This window comes from Vicugna pacos, unplaced genomic scaffold (genome assembly GCF_048564905.1).
Source record: "Vicugna pacos unplaced genomic scaffold, VicPac4 scaffold_109, whole genome shotgun sequence".
NCBI classification, from domain to species: Eukaryota; Metazoa; Chordata; class Mammalia; order Artiodactyla; family Camelidae; genus Vicugna; species Vicugna pacos.
Genome location: NW_027328789.1, coordinates 1,006,057 through 1,026,107, shown reverse-complemented (window position 1 = coordinate 1,026,107; position 20,051 = coordinate 1,006,057). Strand labels below are relative to the sequence as shown.

General features: G+C 44.4%; 1 protein-coding gene and 1 long non-coding RNA gene across 2 annotated transcripts in view; both read left to right on the top strand.

Moving 5' to 3' along the window:
* The window catches only part of LOC140694894 (trafficking protein particle complex subunit 9-like), a 410,228-nt gene that overhangs the window by 272,652 nt on the left and 117,525 nt on the right, over positions 1 to 20,051 (top strand). The gene's annotated exons all lie outside the window — the stretch shown is intronic.
* On the top strand, positions 2 to 8,331 carry LOC140694899 (uncharacterized). The gene is made up of 3 exons (XR_012070565.1): positions 2 to 278; positions 7,545 to 7,704; positions 8,109 to 8,331. It is a non-coding gene; the product is annotated as an uncharacterized lncRNA (long non-coding RNA).

The following is a 20,051-nucleotide window of genomic DNA, read 5'->3' as shown; positions in this document are numbered from 1 at the left end:
TATCAACACGGACCAGAACTCTGCCTTTGTGGAAGATGATTTCCTGATTTTGTAACTACCGATTGTTCTAGAAAATAAGCCAGTTGCCCAGAACTCACACAAAGACTTGAATTGAGAAACGTGCTTTCTCAGGTATCTTTCTGAAGATGTGAAGTCTGTCTTTGTATGGAAGGAAGTCCCCTTTCACAAAACTGAATGTGTTTGTGTCTGAGAGAGGGAAATGGAGACAGAAAGACGAAGAAGCAGAAGAGAGCCCCCTCAGAAGAGATCTAGTTAAGGTGAGTTTTTGTGCCTTTAAAAAACATTTGGGGTTTTAGGGGGAACAAAGTATTTACACTGTCTTATTCTCCTCATTGGAAACCTTGGCCCCGTCGTCAGAGTCAGCGGCCTTGAACGGGGGTTGCACGCTGCATTTCATCTGGCACTGCGACTTCCACGCTCTGCCTTTAGCACGTTGCTTTGCCTGTCAGGGTTGCCACCCTTTTAACTGTAAGGTGAGGAGTCTGGAGTAGATGATCCACCCCAGCTCTGCTGTTTTGCAAATTTCTGATTTCGTATTCGGATGAGTCTGGGATACACCCAGAGCAGTATAAACCAGGCCCTACCTCCTGCCTATTGCTGGGGCATCCCTCAGGTCTGTGCCTTCTACTCAACCCTTTACTGAGCCCAGCTTTTGTCAGGAGCCCAAGTGCCTACCGGGATGGCAGGGGACTTGTCTTTCGTTGTCACGGTGGCCAAGAATTCTATTGGTGTGCTGAAACAACTCTTCTGAGATCCTCCACCCACCCCTGCTCAAACCTAATGACAGCACTACGGTTCCTTTCCTAGGAGGAGGATCAATCCATGGTGCATTTGATGACAATCCTGTCCCCAGGGATGCACGGAAGTTTATCAGCTGATTGAGGGGAGGTGCCTCTGTGTCCCTGTATCTCTGTCTGCTCACAGTTCGCTGCCACCGGCTACTGAACAAGAAAAGTACTATTCACCATGTTGTGTGTTTTCCAAATGTGTAGGTGATGGTCTTGTGGCTCGTGCGTGGGCTTTGATTTGGGATGGTGAAGGGCTTATAAATACCTCATCAACATGTATTCGAGGTGGCCTGGTGCCACACAGATTTGATTCATGAAGGCATCAAGCCTACACACTGGTTTGGAAACAACTTGGTTTTGATCATTCACACTGCATGCATGACTCGCTGCTAATCTCTGGGTGGTTTTTTCATTTCAGATTTATTCACCCCATGTCTTGCTTAAGCTGAAAAATACATTTATTTCACCAGAATATTCTCTGATTCTTTGTTTACACACATCCAGTTTTTTTAATTCCTTTAAAAATGATTCTGTGTTTATAATGCCTCCTAATTTCTATCATCTCTATGTTGCCAGTGGCCTGAGACATGCACCAGATTTGATGCCGGAACAGTTCCACCAAAAGAAATCCCTTTGCCGTAATATCTTTTGAGGAAAATATTATTCTTTAAGGCTCTAACAGTAAATCGTAGAAGAAAGCATGGAACATTTCTTGTAGTTAATACATGTTCATGCGAAAAGAAATGATATTTTCATTAAACAATGTTGATTTTAATAACTTTTACAAATGTGAACATTATTATTCATAATTTAAGTAACCAGATAAAACCACAGTTATTTATTATGAAGATTGAAAACTATTTACATGGTCTCTTAATTAGAAGTAGCTTTATTAGAAGACTGAAGGGTATTTAAAAGATGGAAAAATACCCATGATGACACCATCATTTTTATTAACTAAATATCAAGAACTGTGCAGGGATAAGATTTAACCCTCTGCAAACTGCCAAGTTAGCATGAGGTAGTTTGTGGATGCTGCCAGAGGACAGGACACTCCCCCAGGATCAGAGACAACGGACTCCCTGCCAGCACAGCAGGCAGCCTGTGGTTCAAGTTCATATTGGTTCCTGAGTTCCTTTCCTATTGCTGTTGTAACAAAGGACCACAGACTCAGTGGCTTAAAGCAATACACATTCATCTTCTCACTGTTCTAGGGTGCAGTAGTGCAAAGTCAATGTCAGCGGGCTAAAACCAACGAGTGGCCAAGGCTAAGTTCCACACCTAGGCTCTTGGGAGGGATTCGTCATCCTACCTTTCCCAGCTTGCAGAGGTGCTCACACTCCTTGGCCCAGGGCCCTGTGTCACTGTGACCTCTGCTGCCACTTTACATCTCTGTCTCTGACTATATAGATATAGAGGAAGAGTCTTCTACATCTGGTATGGACACTTTTTCCTACATGGACATTGTATCCTTATTTATGTGCAGATGAAAACCCCTTCCCTCCAGGGTGCGGTGGCATCAGCTCACAAGATGACCACTCTGGGCTTTAAGTGTCCTCTTTGTATTGTCATCAGGGAACTTCTCTCTCCATAGTTAGCTCTGTGTTACTTTGTTGTTATATTTTACCCAGAATTACTGAAAGTTTTACTTAAAAGGGATCCTAATTAGCTCTGTTTACCTGTTTCCAGAGCTGAAAGCTTCAGTTCTAGAGTATCGGTTTGATTTTTCCTAAAAATACATTACAGTATATTTCTCTGGTGAAAGTCTCTACCCTGTTATCTATTCTCCCATCATTTCCTTATTTTCTTGAATATATTAAAAGTATTTTATAGCCTTTATTGGTAACTCTGACGCCTACATCACCTGGGGTTTGCATCCTTTGTCTAATGCTCCTTATTCTCATGTTATCTGTCATATAGTCTGGACATGTTGCATGTCTAGAAATTCTTTATTACATGGCAGACATTGCAAATGAAAAATCCATGTTATCTTCCGTGAGAGCTTTTCTACCTTCCCGTTAGGCAGACAGTGTGAGGGACTGATCATGTCACTCCAATCAGGCGCTGAGGTGGATCAGGACTAAAGTGCCTTTTTTCTTAAAACAGCTTTGAGGTATACTTGGCAAAATAATTTTCACACGTTTAAAGTGTACAGCTTAATATGTTTTGACGTAAGAATATTCCCAAGGAACCATGACCACACTCAAGACAGTGAACATACCCATCACCCACAAAGCTTCTCTCCTGACTTTTGTTGTCCCTCCCTCCCTCCCCGTCTCTTCCCCTGGGAACCATTGATCTGCTTTCTATCACAACATATTGGTTTGCATTTTCAAGATCCTTATATGAATGGATTCATGCAGTATCTACTCTATGTTGTCTGACTTCTTTCATTCAGTGTAATTATTTTGAGAATCATCTGTGTTGCTGTATTAATAGCTTATTTGTCTTATAGTAGAGTATTGTTTAGTGCTGAGTTTTTACTGAAGAGTTTATTGTGAGCAGTGTTTGTATAGACCATCATTTCTTTCTGCATTTACTTCTTGATGGATGCATGGGTTATTTACAACTTGTGCTATTATAAATAAAATAGCAGTGAATATTTGGTTATAAGTCTTTGTATGGACATATGCTTTTCCTTTCTAAAGCACCAGATGAGGAATGTCTGGATTATATGGTACATAGGTGTTTACCTTTTTAAAAGAATCTGTTAAAGACTTTTCCAAAATGGTTGTACTATTGTAAATTCCTCGTAGTGTGTATCAGTTCTGGTTGCTCTACTTCCTTGCCAGCACCTTGTAAGGTCAGTCTTTCTAACTGTATTCATTCTAGTATGTATGTGAACTAGTATCTCACTGTGGTTTTTAAAAGTATTTCTCTAATCACTAATGACACCTTTAATCAGCATCTTTTCATATGCTTATTATCCATCTGGATATCTTTACTGAAGTGTGTTTTCTGGCCTCATTCATTCAGGTGTTTGAATTATTATTGAATTTTGAGACCTCTTTATTCTGGATCAGATACAAAGAGAGACCATTATCAGATATATGATCTGCAAATAGCTTCTGTCTATGGCTTGTCTTTTCATTTGCTTAGCAGTGTTTAGAAGAGCATTGAAGAGTCTTCATGTTCATAAAGTTCACTCTATCAGTTTCTTTTTAAAATAGATGATACTTTTGGTGTCATAGCAAAGAAAAATTTGCCAAACCCAAGGCCATAAAGCTTAAGCCTATGCTTGTTCTCCTAGCTGTTTTATAGTTTTAGATTTCCTATTAAGATCTATGATCCATTTTGAGGTAAATTTTGTATATTTTGTGAGGTGTGAATCAAAGTTCATTTTTTTTTTTTGCGTATCACTATCTAATTGTTCCAGCACTACATGCTGAAAAGATCCTTTCTCCACAGCATCCTTTTTGAGAATCAATTGTCTGTATAAGTCTTGGTTTAGTTCTGAACATTCTATTGTGTTCCATTATTCTATTTTCCTGTTTTACACCAACACCATAATTTCTGATTACTGTAGATTTATAAAAAAAAAGTTTGAAAATCAGATAGTGCAAGTCTTCCAACATTGTTTTTCTTGTTCAAAGTTGTTTTGGATTTTTGGGATCCTTTGAATTTTTATATGAATTATAGAATAAGTTTTTAAATTCCTTACATCCTGTTCTGCCAAAATTCCACCCATGTCTTTGGCCGTCTCCAGAGCCACATTTTCTGAAGAAGTCTCTCTAGATCCCAGGTGAAAGGAATTTCTCTTTCGTCTGTGCTCAAATCACATTTGATATTATTTGATTCCATTTAATCATATTTGCCTGTATGTACTTGTCTGATCTTTCCAGCCATTTAGTAAATCTCAAAAGATTAGGAATCTTGACTTGGTTCCCTCTGTGTGCTGAGAAACTAGTTCTATGCTTTGCAGGAGTGAGCCCTGCAGTAAGAGGTATCTGCAGCACACATCTAGCTCATTGCTTGAATATTGTCAAGGAATTCTGCAGATTTAGAATTGTTTATTGATTGTTGTCTCCAAGACGGCTCAGTCTTTTTTATTTCTATTGCTACTGCTGCAGTTTCAAAGAACAATGGGCTAGTTATTTTGCAAATATCAAATCATACTCTAATTGTGTTGTCACGCAAATTATGTGCTGCTGTGTCTTAACAACCTGCTTAGTGTTCACAGGCTCCTTCACTCATGGAAAATTTGGGAGAATGTCATATCCTTAGAGATAGCAATGCTGTCTTTGGCGACCTGAGCAGCAGTATCTGAATTCACTCCTGCTATTTTTCCAGTGTCCCCTCTAGACCTCCTCCAGCCCTCCATGGGGGGCCCTGCAGTTCTGCCCTAGAAAAGCCTGTTGCTTCTCAGGAAGACTTCCCTATGAAACATAATCATGTCCTTCTTGTGGGGACATTCAGTCCAGAGACCTGAAAGCAGGGGAAAATGTTCAGCCTGCTTTTGGTAGAACCTAAATTCTTCCATACTTGTTAGAAGCAATTTCAATGAGGAAACTGTTTTGGCATCTAACAAATCAGCATAAATGACTGATGAGGAAGATCAGCTTCCCCATCCCACTCAGTCGTCATGTTGATGTGACACACACATTGGCAAACATTTTCCCCTGTGAGCAACGTAAAGTTCAAGACGTTATGAATGGCTTTTTATTTTTATTTCTTAGTCTTTCCACATTCACTGTGTCTCGTGAGATTATATGAATCCTGCTTATTTTCAGCCCAGCACTAAACTTTTTAAAAGGATCACGTGTTTAAAAGGCTAGTGGACAATTTTTTAGAAGACAGAAATCCTTAGATTTTGGTCCCAGAGTTGAATCTTGGTTAGTGGTGAATGAAAATTCCCGTTAAAATTTTAAATTCAGTGATATAAAGTCTTAAAAATAGTTAAATATTAGTCAATTTCATTAAACACTATAAGAGTTATTTACCTTTAAGCCTGTTTCTGGGGCAATTTTGCAATGATTCCCTCCCTTTATCAATTCCCTCTTTATCAGAATCCTTGAGAGGCCCCTGTCATCATTGTCAGTATCATCATTATCATCATGGAACTGATTCTTCTGGAAGATTCTAGGAAAATAAAGAGATGGACGGGATTATGTGTAGGTCAGTGTGTGCATGTACAATAAGAACAGCTGTCAGGCATTAGATGCAAGATACCCATTTCATTTAGGGGAGAATGTGGTCATGAAATCCTGATGTGGTGAATGAAGGAAGCGGTGGGAACAGGATAGTCAATGGAAAGGAGGAGGAAGTGAGTGAGTTGGAGAGCATAGATCCTTGGTTAGTTGATCAGCACATTGGTAAGAATGAGGGGAGTGTGATGGCAGAATCATGTCCCTCCCCGGCCACAGGGTAGCCACCTGTGACATGTTACTGTACATGGCAAAAGGGATGACAGATATTTTAGGATTAAAAATCTTAGAGGATTTCTGTCTCCTAAATTGTCTATTAGTTAGCCTTTAAACCCATGATACATTATTATAGATTAGTGCAGGGGCACAAATAAAAAGGATTCATATAATCTCACCAGACAAACTGAATGTAGAAAGGATAAGGAAGAAAAACAAAAAGTCACTTATAAGTGCCTTGAACCATAAATTGCTCATGAGGAAATGTTACACAAGGTGAATGTCACAGCCACATACATACTGCCTGAGTGGGATGGGGCAAGGGGATCCTGAGATGAGACAATAGGGTGAGTAGTCTGGATTGTCCAGGTGGGCTGAATGTAATCACAGGGGTCCTTAAAATGGAGGATATTTCCCAGCTGAGTTTAAAATCAGAGGGAGGTGTAGCGATGGAGCAATGTTCAGAAAGGCTGCTGACCATGAAAATGGAGGAAGTTGAGGGGCACAAGCTAAGGAAGGTGGGTGACCTCTGTAAACTGGAAAAAAAAAAGGAAACATTCTCTTCTAGACCCTCTAGGAGGAAGGAACCCTGCTGGTATCTTGAATTTATCCCAATGAGAACTGTGTTGGATCTCTGACATCCACAGCCATAAGCTGATAAGTCTGTGCTGGTTTAAGCTATTAAGCTTATGGGAATTTGTTACAGTGGTAATAGGAAAATAACATAGTGAGCGGTAGTGTAAGGGATTAAAGGTCTAGGATGGGGTGTGGAGAGAATTCTGACATTTACACCTAAAAAACTACCAGGTGAAGTGGGAAGGTGTTTTAAGGAAGACCTACCTGGCAGGGCTGTCAAGCAGACTGGAGTGAGCGAATCCTTGGAGTTAGAGGAATCAATTAAACCTCTACAAGGAAAATAAGAAATAAAATGTAGCAGGGCTTCAGTGTTAGTAGATGTAGGAATGGAAATGGGCAGAGAGATATAAACATTATTTTGAAATTAGCTACAGGTTTGATGACTGCATGTTTGGGAGAGTTAGCCGATGTGTGGACTGAATGCATCCCCTCAAAATCCATATGTCGAAACCTCATCTCCCAGGTTGATGATATAAGGATGCGGGGCCTTTGGGAGGTGATTAGTAGGATAAAATGAGGTCATGAGAGTAGAGCCCTCATGAATGTTATTAGTGTTCTTATACAGGGCCCCAAAGTGCTTGCTTCTCTCTCCTCTCTGGGCCATGAAGATAGTGGGAAGACAGCCATCTTCGAGCTGGCAATCCTCTCCCAGATACATTGACCTTGAAAGCCTCAGCCTCCAAACCATAAGGAATATGCTGGTTGTTTAAGCCACCCGACACACGGTAATTTGTTACAGAATCCCAGACTGACGAAGACAGTGGAGAATGCCACTGCGTTTGGCACTGATTGCCTGGAGAATGCTGAAACCCAGGGAAGTGGGCAGCACAGACGTTTACTCATTTAATCCTGCCAACACTGTAGGGGATAGAGTCTACATTTTCCTCGCTATTTAAAAGGTAACGAAAAAGAGGCACAAATAATAACAATGACAACGACAACAACAACAACAACAGCAACAATAATTTGTCCAAGATTCACACAGAACTCCCTGGAGGGAGAGTGAGAATTAATACTTATGCAGGCTGGCCCCAGAGCCCCTGCTCATAACTACTAAGTCAGATCACCTTGCTTATTTAGATCAGTTTTTTTTCAACTGTGATATGAGTGTACTGTGTCCAGTAACTTATAATTTCAAAATACCTCACTGTAAGGGAAACATTAGTCGCAGGCATTACAACCCACAGAAAGCTAGACATACAAAAATAACTTGTTAGGGCAAGATAACCAATAATGTTTTTAAATATTATACCTGCTGACCCTTTGCAATAAAGTGTTTATTTATAATTCTGTCTGGCTACAGAATAACATCATAATCCTGCATGTGGCTGGTGGCTCCCGTGTTGGACAGTACGGGTCTAGAGAATTTAAATGACTTGCCCAGCCTTGCCCAGGAAGCTCGTGGTGGGATCAGAGCTATAGTCTGGGACTGTTCCTTCCTATCCAACAATTCCCTCATGGAAGTTTAGAAGCTTCTCCTTTGGTGCCCAGCTGTCTATCCGTACTTATGACATCTTGTCAGGTGCCCCGGCCTGCTCCTGAACATCAGCCAGAACCCACTTCTGCTCTTTTTTGGCCAGGTAATACCTTCTAGCAACTTCCATTGCCTTCTTGGCATCAGTTTTTACCTGGAAGGGTAGTGGCTAGAGAAGGAAATGTGTCCACATGACAGGTTTTTCATAAATATAGTAGGAGTGGTCAAGAGAAGAAAACCTCAGGAATACGAGTGGAAGCAGGTCATTTAATATACCAAATGCGTACTTTCAATGTATGTTTGTGTTTCCGAGTCCACGCTTGTTCTACTCGTGCATTATAGGCCAACACATCAGGAGACAAGGATTTGGGGCAAGAAATAGCGGCTTTAATTTGTAAAGCCAGTGGAGAAGATGGTAGACCAATGTCCTGGAGAACCATCATCCCAAGTCAGAATTCAGGCTCTTCTTATATTAAAAAGGGGAAGCGGGAATGCTTGGTTGATGCAAACTTGGTGTATGAATTCTTTGTTTTTAGAATCCTTTGTTCTTGCAGCTCTTCACCTGGGTCAGATCCGTGTAAACCTCCAACAAGCAAATGTTATTTTCTATTCTGTATCTTGTTATCTTTATACGAATGGAAAAGTGATAATATCCTTCAAAGTCAGAGCCTTGAGAATAGGGTCTCCTGTATATTTCAGGATCTAGGCAACATTGTTTCACAAAAGGTGCAGAAACAGCAAGACTAAGCCTAGGAAACAGGGCACAGGTTTAAAGTCAAAGGAACAGATCTAATATGGAGTCAGATTTGTTCTTTCCTATTTCAGTAGTGCCATGGAGAAAGCACTGTGGGCAGCTTTCTGTAGGGTCCTGGAGGCTTTCTCTCTCAGCCTCTGTGCGCCTCTATTGAAAACCCGTCATCGCTATCTGGCCTGCTGGAAAACCAGTCCGCCTGTTTTGCCCTGAAGTTGTGTTCTGTTTATAACTCATCTCTACTCCTTGGAAAACAACTCAATAAAAACTCAGTTGGTTTCCCACCAGCCCTGAGCAGGGGTGAGGGATAGCATGTTATTATTTTATAAAAAAAATATATAAAAAAGTTTTAAAACAGCACTGGGCACATAGGAGAGAGACAATCAATGCTTCCTGGCTTAAATCGAAAATGATGACTCAGTGAGTCTATGGCTGCTGTATTTGCTGAACTAGTTACTCCTTTGCTCCATTACACATTTATTTTAACTGAAAAAGAAATATATGCATATGGTTAAAAAAATTCAAACAGAGCAAAAAATACTCAAGTGAAAGAAGTTTTCCCTCATCCTCTGTTCTTACATGCCTCCCTGGAGATGCCAATGTTTACAATCCTTTGTGTGCTTTTCCAGATATGCTATGCAAGTTCCCACCAATGTATGTAAATTCCTTTAAAGTTTTACTTATTTTTAACTTTAAGGGATTTAAATCCTCAAGTGGCTTCTGCCACAGTAATAGAAAAGAAGAAATCTGACTCCATATTAGATCTGTTCCTTTGACTTTAACCCTGTGCTCTGTCTCCTAGGCTTCTTCTTGCTTGTAAAACAATGTTGCCTAGAGCCTAAAATATACAGGAGAGCCTATTCTGAAGGCTCTGACCTTTAAGGGTATTTAACACTTTTCCAATCATATAAAGATAACACGTTGCAGAATAGAAAATAACGTTTGTTTTGTTGGAGGTTTACAGGGATCTGACCCAGGGAGATAGCTGCAAGAACAAAGGATTCTAACAAGAAGGAATTCCTACACCAAGAAGTTTGCAAAAACCAAGCACATAGGAAAGCAGCCTGAATTCTGACTTGGGGAGATGGTTTTCCAGGACATTAGTTTGCCATCTAGGTCTACAGAAACTTGCTATTCCATGCCCCAACACTTGGTCTCCCAACGTACTGGCCTGTCCTGCACTGAGGAGAATGAATTTGGACTCAATAACACTTCTACCTACCTAGCAAGTTGGACACTGGGACTGAGGGCAGCTCTCCCACACACAGGGGCCTACGGTGAGCCCTTGATTATTCCCCGAGGTTGGGGTGTGGTTTACCCAGGAGGGATGGGGACTCTACACCAACACTCAGGCAGTCTGCTCCTTCTGGGGCTCTGACATTTTACCTCCCACTCCCTGCCAGCCCAACATTTGGGACAGTGGAGCTAAGGCAGAGATCGTGCCTGCCTGTTTCCCAGCGTGTAAAAGGGGAATATGTACTCTTCCCAAGGTAGTTCTGAGAAACAACACCTGCGGGTGCTTGGTTCCCTGAGCAACAGTAAACCTAGCTCCTTGTGGGGGCAACGGGTATGATACCCGTAGGGTTTCTGCAGAGACCTTAGCTGGAGGGCTGGGCCAGGGACGTAAAATATGAGCTGTGGGCAATGACGGGTAAGAGAAGGGTGTATAGGCAGGACTGCTGCCTCCTTCGGGGTGCCACAAGAGGTAAAACGCTTTCTCCCCATCTCTGTTACTCCCCTCCCAATTCCAGATAACTGCCTTCCCTCTGCTCCTCCTGTCCATGTGTCTCCCTCTACTTTTTCCCGCCTCCCCTCCTCCTCCCCTATTCTCCCTCCCTCGGTTCCCCTTCTCTCTCAGGACCCAGAGCGGATCGCTGGCCCTCCTGCGCATGCGCAGTTGCTGCCAGCTGGACCGCGGGTTGGAAGCTCCAGCTCCTAGCCGGGGATCGGCCCCAATGGCTTCTCAGCTCTGTCGCCCTGTAGGCCTTTGGCTACTGCCTGGGGCCGGGGCCTCTGGCTGTGGAAGTGCAAGGTGAGGGGATATCGGGAAAGGGGTGAGGCGGCTGCGGGAGGGCGGTCGGCGTGTCACAGCCCCCCAGGGCGCCAGTCAGCGTGTGTTCAGCTGGATTGCTCGGGCCAGACCCCTCTGCCCGCGCCACCTGCCCCGGCGCCCCGGCCACAGCTGCCCAGGGCCAGGTGTGCCCCTGCCGCCTCTTGGCCCAGCCGGGCTCCCCTCAGTCCGCGGCTGGCTTCCGCTTCCCCTCTCCCGCCCGCGAGTCCTCCCCTCCCGGGCTTCCTCTCCTAGGCCGCCGACCCGTCCCCACCACTGGGCGGGCTGTGTCCCGGGCGGGCGGGGTCTGTACACCCGGACGGGGCGGGCGGCTTGGGCTGGGGCTGGGGCTGGCCTCCGAGCGGGGCTGCAGCCCGCGTCCCCCACCCCGCTCTCCCTGCCCCGCGACCGCGGGGCTGCCTTCCTCTCCCTTTCCCGATCCCTGAGGTCCAGATTAGCGGCGTGGGCGCTGCTCCCCAGGCTGAGAGCCCGCGGCTGTAACTCCCAGCTTCTCCTGGTGGAGTCGGGAAAAGGGAGCGGCAGTGCTGAGGGAGCTTCTGTCTCCTTGATCAGGATTTCTGCCCCAGGTAAGTACCTTGAACACTTTCAGGTGTTATGATGGCGGTGCTTGTTGATGTCACATGTTTTTATACTGAGAGGGATTACAGTGGTGAAAGCAGGGCTTGGTTCAGTTAAAAATGAGCTGAAGGTATGAGGCTGTCTCATCCTCCATCATTCACTCTCCCAGGGTGAAACGTGAGACCGTCGATCTTAAAAAGATACTTATAGTCCCTAACTAGTCCAGCCCAGCTATTGTGTGTTAACAGGAACAGCACAACCTGAGGCGTTGGAGACCCAGGGACATTGCACTCCTAAAGAGCTCCTGGCAAAATCTGGTTTGTTTTGTTTTTTTTTGTTTGTTTGTTTTACTTAAATTGTGGGACAGACTAGTAGTATAGAGGGAAAAATAATTGGCAAGAAGGATTTTTTCATATAACAGCTTTATTGTGATATTGTTCACACACCATGAAGTCCACCCACTTGAATGTTACAATTCAGCAGCTTTTAGCATATTCACATTTGTGCAACCATTATTATTCCAGAACGTTTTCATCACATCAGAAAGACCAGTTGAAATGCATGACCTATCCACCCCTTCCCAGTGGTGGTTCTAAAGAAGTTTCTTGGCTGTTCCTGACCATAAATTAACTTGTTACATTCCATGAAATATCTGGGAGGAATTCTAATCAGAATTGCAATGAATCTGTCTATCAAAGCAGGAAGAATTAATGTCTTTATGGCATAAACTTCTTCTACACATGAATATATCTGGGACCCTATCTTTTCATCTGTCCAGAGCCAGGCCTATGGGAAATCCTCATTAATTCTTGGGTTTGTGAATGATGAGATTCAATACATCATTAGATGCAACTGTAGCCTTTCACTGAAGAGAAAAGTAACCTCATAGAAGCCAAGTGATTCTCTGATGGTTAGAATGAGTGACCGCCAGTGCTGGAGTATTCGAGTGGACTTGGTGCTTGCAGAGTTCTCCACCACCTACAGCTAAGGGGATTACCGTGTTCTTTTACTTTTTTTTTTTTATGGCGTTGCTTTTATTTTTACTTATTATATAAAATTATTTTTTATTGAAGTGTTGTAAATTTACCATGTTAGCTTCAGATGTACAGCAGAGATTCAGTTATAAGCTTATGCATATGTATATAAATGTTTTTCAGATTGTTTTTAGTACAACTCATTACAAGAAATTGAAAATAGTACCCTGTGCTATATAGTAGGTCCTTGTCATTTATTTTATATTTATTAATGTGTATCTGTTAATCCTCCCTTTCCTGCCTGCTAACAACAGTTTGCTTTCTATGTCCATGAGTCTATTTCTAGCAGCACCGTTTTTGCTAGCAATATATGCTGGTTGGCTCTTTTCTGTTTCAGTAGTTCCATCTTATGTGTGGGCGTTTTTCTTCTGGTGGGCCTGTGTGTGGTTTGCACACGTGATAATAGAGATCTGTATTTGGGAGAACTCCAGGCCTCGTGTAGTCCCTCGTATGGAGCGCCCACTGAACTGATGCTTGAACTTGGAAAAAAACAGTAAATGTTGGAATTTCCACTATGGTTGAGACTTCCAGGTTTCTATAACCTCTTTAGCCCACCTAAATTTTGGCTGCACCCAATACTGGATAATTTGGTGGAACTTCATGGTATGGTGGTGTAGAGACAGGGCCTTGTATGCTTCTTCTCTTTCCTTTTTCTAACAATCATTTTCCTGGACCTTCCAGGTACTCCCCCAGAAGGGCCCAGGGCTGGCTTGGTGTTGCACTGAGGCAATATTTGTTAATAAGTCCCTTTCCTCATCTCTTCTGAGCCTCCATTTCCTTCTCTGCACAATGAGGGCTTAGACTAGATAAGTGCTTTTCAGTTTCTTTTAAAGCCATGTTTCCTTTGAGAAACAGAAAATTCAAATCTCTCCTCCCATCACAACCCTTTAGATTTTGACACGTCCTCCAAGGAGTCACATAGCTCTTTGTGGTAAATTGACGTGATTGTGATTCCACGTGGCACAGAAAAGACTCTTCAGAGATTTATTGCAGGGAGAGGGCAGGAAAGGGGCATTATGTCACACTTTCTTGTGTGAGCACTGGAGCAAAGGCTTGGGTTTAAATACAGTGTCTGATGTGGCATCTCTCTAATCTTGCACAATGTGATAAACCTCTATCCCTAGTTTCTTAATGTGTCAAGTTGGGGTGGTAATGTTTTAAGGCTTTTGTGAAACATTATACACATAAGCCATTTGTGTCTCGGTAGATACAAGACCTGCTAGAGAGTCGGAATTTCTTTAAAAATACATATATATTGTCCACATCACTCTGTCTGTGTGTATTTTGAAGTTCCTGGAGGGTGAGGGTTGAGTGTAATGTCCATCATGGGACAGGTGGCCCATGGGTCTGTGTGCCTCAGATTGCCCCCTCCTCCCCAGTCCTCTTCCTCTCAGTCCAGGATGAAGTTCCCTAGTAGATTTACACACAGGTCTTGTGGAAATGGCTTTTCATTTTATTGTTTCACCAAGGAGGGTTGCCATCATGATCTCTGTGGTCAGGTTTTGGTGACCTGAAGGCTATGCAATTGGGGATTTCTATTTTATAAAAAGAAAAAAAATTACAAATACAAAATTAGACCTAGGTTGGTGGCAGGGGCTTTTGAAAGTGGGGACCATTAGCTTTTTTAGCTTCAGGTGCAGTGGCCTCTGGCCACGAGGACACATCCTCATGCTCTGAATTTGGAGGGACCAGTGGGTTCAGTGGGAATATTTACTGAGTGCATCTCATGGGCTGCGCATTCTCTTATTTGTACTGTGTGTTCCTTATTTGAGACGGTGAGCTGATTTAAACTCAATAGCCTCTTTAAAATAATAGACTTTTTATTTTTAGATGTAATGTAGATTCCCATGTAGTTGTAAGAGATAATATGGAGAGGGCCTATGGACTCTTTGCCCAATTTTCTTTAATAGTTCCATCTTGCAAAGTTGGGGTACTATTCATTCGTGACTCACTAACCCTTTTAGGTTTGTGTTATTGCCCTCATTTCTATTTATGAATAAACTGGTGTTGAGAGAAGCACACAGGTCTGCCCAGGTCACCCACGTGGTTAGTGAAGATTTGGGTGGAACGTGGGCTTGGCATTTCCAAGCAGTACCATTATGATGGTCTGTGGCAGGGATCAGCATTCACTTTGCTTGTTTATTCATTCATTCAACAAACATTTATTGAATAAACTCTGTGGGTCAGATGCTTTCATAGGGTTATCTGATTCTTCAGCAGTATGGAGAATCAGGTAATGTTTACTTTTTCTTTTTTTTTTTAATATGAGAAAAATATCTCTGACAGGTTATAATCTCCCCAAAGGAAAAATAGCTCATAAATGAGGGATAGTACATTTGTACAGTTCCTTCTTCTTATGCAGGTGGTACCCTAGGCATTTTACATTTGCAAACTTCCATAATCCAGATATATTCTTGTAAGGCAAGAAGTTTTTTTTTAATTGAAGTATAGTCAAGTTTACAATGTTGTGTCAATTGCAAGGTGGGTTTTTTTGAATTTTGAATGGAGAAAATATTTTTTGAGGGGGTTAATTAAGTTTATTTATTTGTTTCATTTTTCTAAAATGAGGTACTGAGGATTGAGCCTAGGTCCTTGAACATGCTAAGCACGTGCTCTACCACTGAACTGTACCCTCCTCCCCAAAGCAAGTTTTCTTACCCATTATTCTGCACCTTAGGAGTTCAAATAAATTGGCGTTGAAATCCAGATATTTTGATCCTACTATGGTTCTTTTCATTATATCCTGCTGAGGGGTGGGGAAGCAGTTCCTTTATTCATTCATTTATTCAGCAGTTTTGAGCACCGACTTTGCATCAGGGCCTGCCTAGGTGCTTGGAAACAGAAAACAAGAAATGATCCTTTTCTGCAGGGGATGGAAGCCTAGACCAAAAGCTGGGTAATGTGATCTGAGCTTCAGTAGCCATGTGCAGACGCTGAGGACAAAATTATCCCCGATTTGCTTGGACTTCCCTTGTCTTCTGGCTGGTGCACACCAGGTCGCCGCATCCCAGTGAGGCCCGCAGCCCACAGCACAGTATGTACATCGATTTACCCTCCCTTCTCGGCAGGGCCTGCAACATGAACGCCCCTGACTACGTGCAGTGCGCTGAGGACCACCAGACTCTCCCGATTGTGGTCCAACCCGTGGGGATCATCTTAGAGAATTTCTTTTGCATCTATAATGGAATCTCCTTGGTGAGCCAGATCAGACCGTGCGGCTCCCAGTGGGCACTCTGTATCTACTATAGGTATCTCTATGTGCCCGAGAATGGATGGAGTGACTTCCAGAACCACCGCAATGTCATGGGCCTTGCCACCATTACTGACTGCCTCTTGGCCAAGACCTTCTAGAAGCTCCACGCACAGAGGAGCTGTATGGCACCACGCTCTACGACTCTCAGCTCTTTGTCTTTGTGCTGTATGGGGAGGTGGCTGAGCAGCCGCACACCGACGTGGCCTTCAATCTACGAGGACTGCGGGTGGTGGAGAAGAGGATCGACGACTTCACTGAGTCACTCTTCATCTTGCCCAAGTCCAAGTGGCTGGATGGGGACCCCGAAAATTCTGGGGAGAAGACCCCCCTCCTCTACATCCTATTTGAGAAGGAGGACTTCGTGGGACTGGACACAGACAGCAGGCAAGTCAACCTGAAGGCCGGGCCACCCTGGCTGTGTGACAGATTGCTTCCCTACATCCAGAATGGGATCATCAAGGAGGAGGGCTTTCTTGTAGCCAAGGCGGGAAGGAGGTGTAGCCCGCTGGTTTTCAGACGTTTAAAACTAAATCCGCCTTTGTTTCAGAGAGATCCTTTTAGGGTTAGTGTGGACACTTACTCCCCCTTTTCAGCCAGGACACTTGGGGGGACCCCTGGAGTTGCTGTCCAATAGAGTAGCCACAGCTACTGATGTTAGTAGTGCTGGGGAGGAGGCCGGTCTGAGCTGAGATGTGCTGTAAGTCAAATGCACATCAGACGCTGAAACTTGTCTAGTAAAAAGAATATAAACTATCTTGTTACTTTCTATATTGATTACACGTCAAAATGATAGTATTTTACATACAGTAGAATAAGTAAGGTCTGTTCTTAAAATCAGTTACTTGGTTTTTTTTTTTGTTACATTTTAAACGTGGCAACTGGGAAACGTTATTTACATGACTCTCATTTCATTCCTGTTGGACAGCCTGTCCTGGGACAGTTTCATCCCTTTGCTTATAAATGAGACTCTGAATCCCGAGACGCAGAACGAGGTGCTGGTTGAGCTCAGGGTGGAGCCGATGTCTCCTGCCTCCCAGGCCCAGCACCAGCACGGCTCAGGCCCTCTCCCCTGCCTGACAGCCACCATGCCAAGTTAGGACATCAGAAACACTGCCAGGGGCTTCCGAATTAGCTCCTTACACAGGGAAAGGCGTGTCACGGTGTATGGGACACAGCAGGGAAAAATTCGTCCTCACTTTGTCCCTGTGATTAGGTCAAAGGCCCCACTCTGCCTTGGAAGTGCAGACGATCACTTCTGGGCTGCCTAACCCCTCACCCTCTACTATGTTTCCCTGTGTATCTTTCAAGCTGTCCCTCGGGCAGAAGAGGGTGAGACGTCTTTGCTGAGAGGTGGTCCCCCTTTACTGGGGAGAGTGAGGTGAGCTGTGTCCCCCCGGCCTACGGCCTCGGGCCTTGAGTCTGGAGAGCGCTCATGGCGGTCCCACAGGTGACGGTCGGAGGACATGGCACGTGCTGCCGGGCCCGCTGTGCAGGAGGGGCTCTGTGATTCTCTGTGATTCTGAGGTCAGATTCTACTTTCTTGTTGTTGGTAAGATGGAGGAGAAGATGCCAGAGAATTGATATAAAGAAAATCCACACCAGTCCTGTGAATGACAGACACAGGGGATCCGTGTCCCACCTGCGTGTGGTGCCTGGCAGGCTCTGGAATAATTTTCACTTCCTCCCCGGACATTCCTCTATGGCTTAAGGAAGGGGAGAGGCATGTCGTGGCCATGATCTGTACTTGTCCTCACAGGGCCCTGTGATCTACATGCCCACACTACACTTCTGCTCCTTGGAGATGAGGTGTCAGGTTTAGGAAACTGGGCACTGCTGAGGGCATAGCTGCCAGAACCGTGCTACACCAAGGCTGGCTCCGTTCACCTCACCTGTCACCTCCTGTTGAGTCCTAAGGCGTCATTCAAGGTAGGTGCATCGGTGCAATGAAAGCAGGGACCTCCTTCACCCCCTGGACAGACTGGTGGGTGATCAGTGGAAGCCTGGATCCCTGCCCCAGCCCCACGCCAGTGCCTCCTATTTTGTCATAGGAGGCACTGGTGACATTTTTGCTCAGCAACTGCTTGGCTCTGATTCTGCAGAGCCAACAGAGAATGCCAGCTTGTTTTTGCCTTTTGAAGTCTGCCCTTGGGATTTGGCGGAGTAGCTGGATGTGTGCTTAGCCCATAGTGGTTGACACTGTCACCATTGTTTACCCAGAACCTCGTGTACCAGGCATGGCTGCCGGCATCAAAATACAGCAGCGCATTAAACCTCCCTCCTGGTGGGTCTGTCTGTTCTGGTACCATAAGGGCTCAGCCAGCATCTGAACGTCAGTGAGATAACGTGGCCAGTGAGCTCGGGTCAAGCACGTTCTCCTCCAGTGACTTTTACTCCATTGTTGCTTTTACTATTACACAGTCATTAATTTTTTAAACAATGCTTTGGTTCAGGAGCAGAACCTAATTCTCCCCTGTTCCTCTTGGTGGGAGTGAGTAAAGTTGTCCAGCTTGAAATGCGACCACATTTTGTAGCTCAAAAGCTGTCTACACGCATCTAGGTGAAGTTTTGGTTTGGGGCGCTGACCACGTTGGGGTCCCCCGGCAGCATCGCTCCCCTCAGGCCCCTGCCTTCCCTGGATCAGGAGGTGAGGGTGGGTCTCACCGTCCCTGCGTCCCTGTCCTCATCACACTGATGTAATTTCTTGTAAATGCTGTCAAAGTCATTTTTGTTCTCGTGTGTTTCTAATTTTGGCTGTTCCTCTATTCCTTTTTCTATTTTCCTTTTTCCCTTATACCACCCCGTGAGCATGTTGTTGGGTCTGAAAATGTGGGCTGTGCACACCCTGCATTGGAATAGCCAGATCGCCCTCTGTGCCGTCTCCATCGCTATAAAAAGCAAAAACTTAACAGTTGCCATGATTCGTATATTATCCTAGTCATCTTATTTTCTACTTTTTTGGAATTTTTGCTATGTTAGCACATCACCCACTGGAGTTTGATATCTGTTAAAGTCCTTGCTTTGAGGAACCTGTTAGTTCGTCCTTATATTTGGTAACAAATGCTCTCTTACTAATTTTGTTTATTTGTTTTGAAGAAGTGAGATGCGAATTGATTTAGGCGGCTGCTGAGGGATTTTTTTCATGGAGTATTTAAATTTGGAAAGTCAAAATCTGCAGCACCTTGCTTGATTCTGGCTTTTACACAAACGTGCTCGGCACACGGTTCCTGGCTGTCGCTGTGTGACGTGCGTGACGGCGCTTCCTGGCCGGCGGTCACTGGTGAGGAAGTGGCCGGCTCGGGGGTGAGCAGCTGCAGGGGACGCTGTTGGAGGAAGCAGTCACCGGTTTTTTGTTTTTTGGTTTTTTTTTTTGCATTCACCTTCCCAGTGCCATTTACTTTACTTTGCATTCATAGAGGGGCAGGAGCGGGCCTAAAACCATGCCACTCTTTTGTTCCCTTTATGAGGCTGGTTTTTCTAAGTATCAGGAAAACATTGCCTTGTCCTAAGTAACTGGTTCACTTGGATCTGGTGGACACAGGGACCGCTAAAGGGGACCGTAGCTTCCTCTCTGCTTCAGCCAGTGGGCATTCAGAGCCGGGTCTGTGGTTTGCCTCAGCAGCCGTGCAGGCCTCCCTGCACCGGCCTTTACTTTTACCCCTTTTTGGCAATAAATAGCTGACTCTGTGTCTGTTGCAGCTGATGTCCACCACTGACGGCCGTGTGGTTATTTTGCGGTAGTGAGTCTCCAACACCCCTGTCAGCCGTGAAGGGACCTTGCATTCTCACCCCGACCCTGGTTCATCTCACCCAGGGAAAGGGCTTGGCCACCACCGTCATGCTGGACATGAGGCCTTGTTTCTCCTTTCATGCTCTGGTCCAAATGTGGACACTTCATCCTTCACTGACTTGGTCTCGCTTGAGACAGTCCAGACTTTCTGAAAGAGTCCATCACATTCTGGGGGGGAACAGAACAGAAGTAAGAGTCGCAAGTAGGAGTCTAGGCTGTCTGGGTTGGCAAATGCAGGCTGGGATCTGTGATGGCCGGTCTGTGCCCTGGAAACTGGCCTTTCCCGTGGCTCCCGAGAGAAAAGGGGTCGGAGCGAGA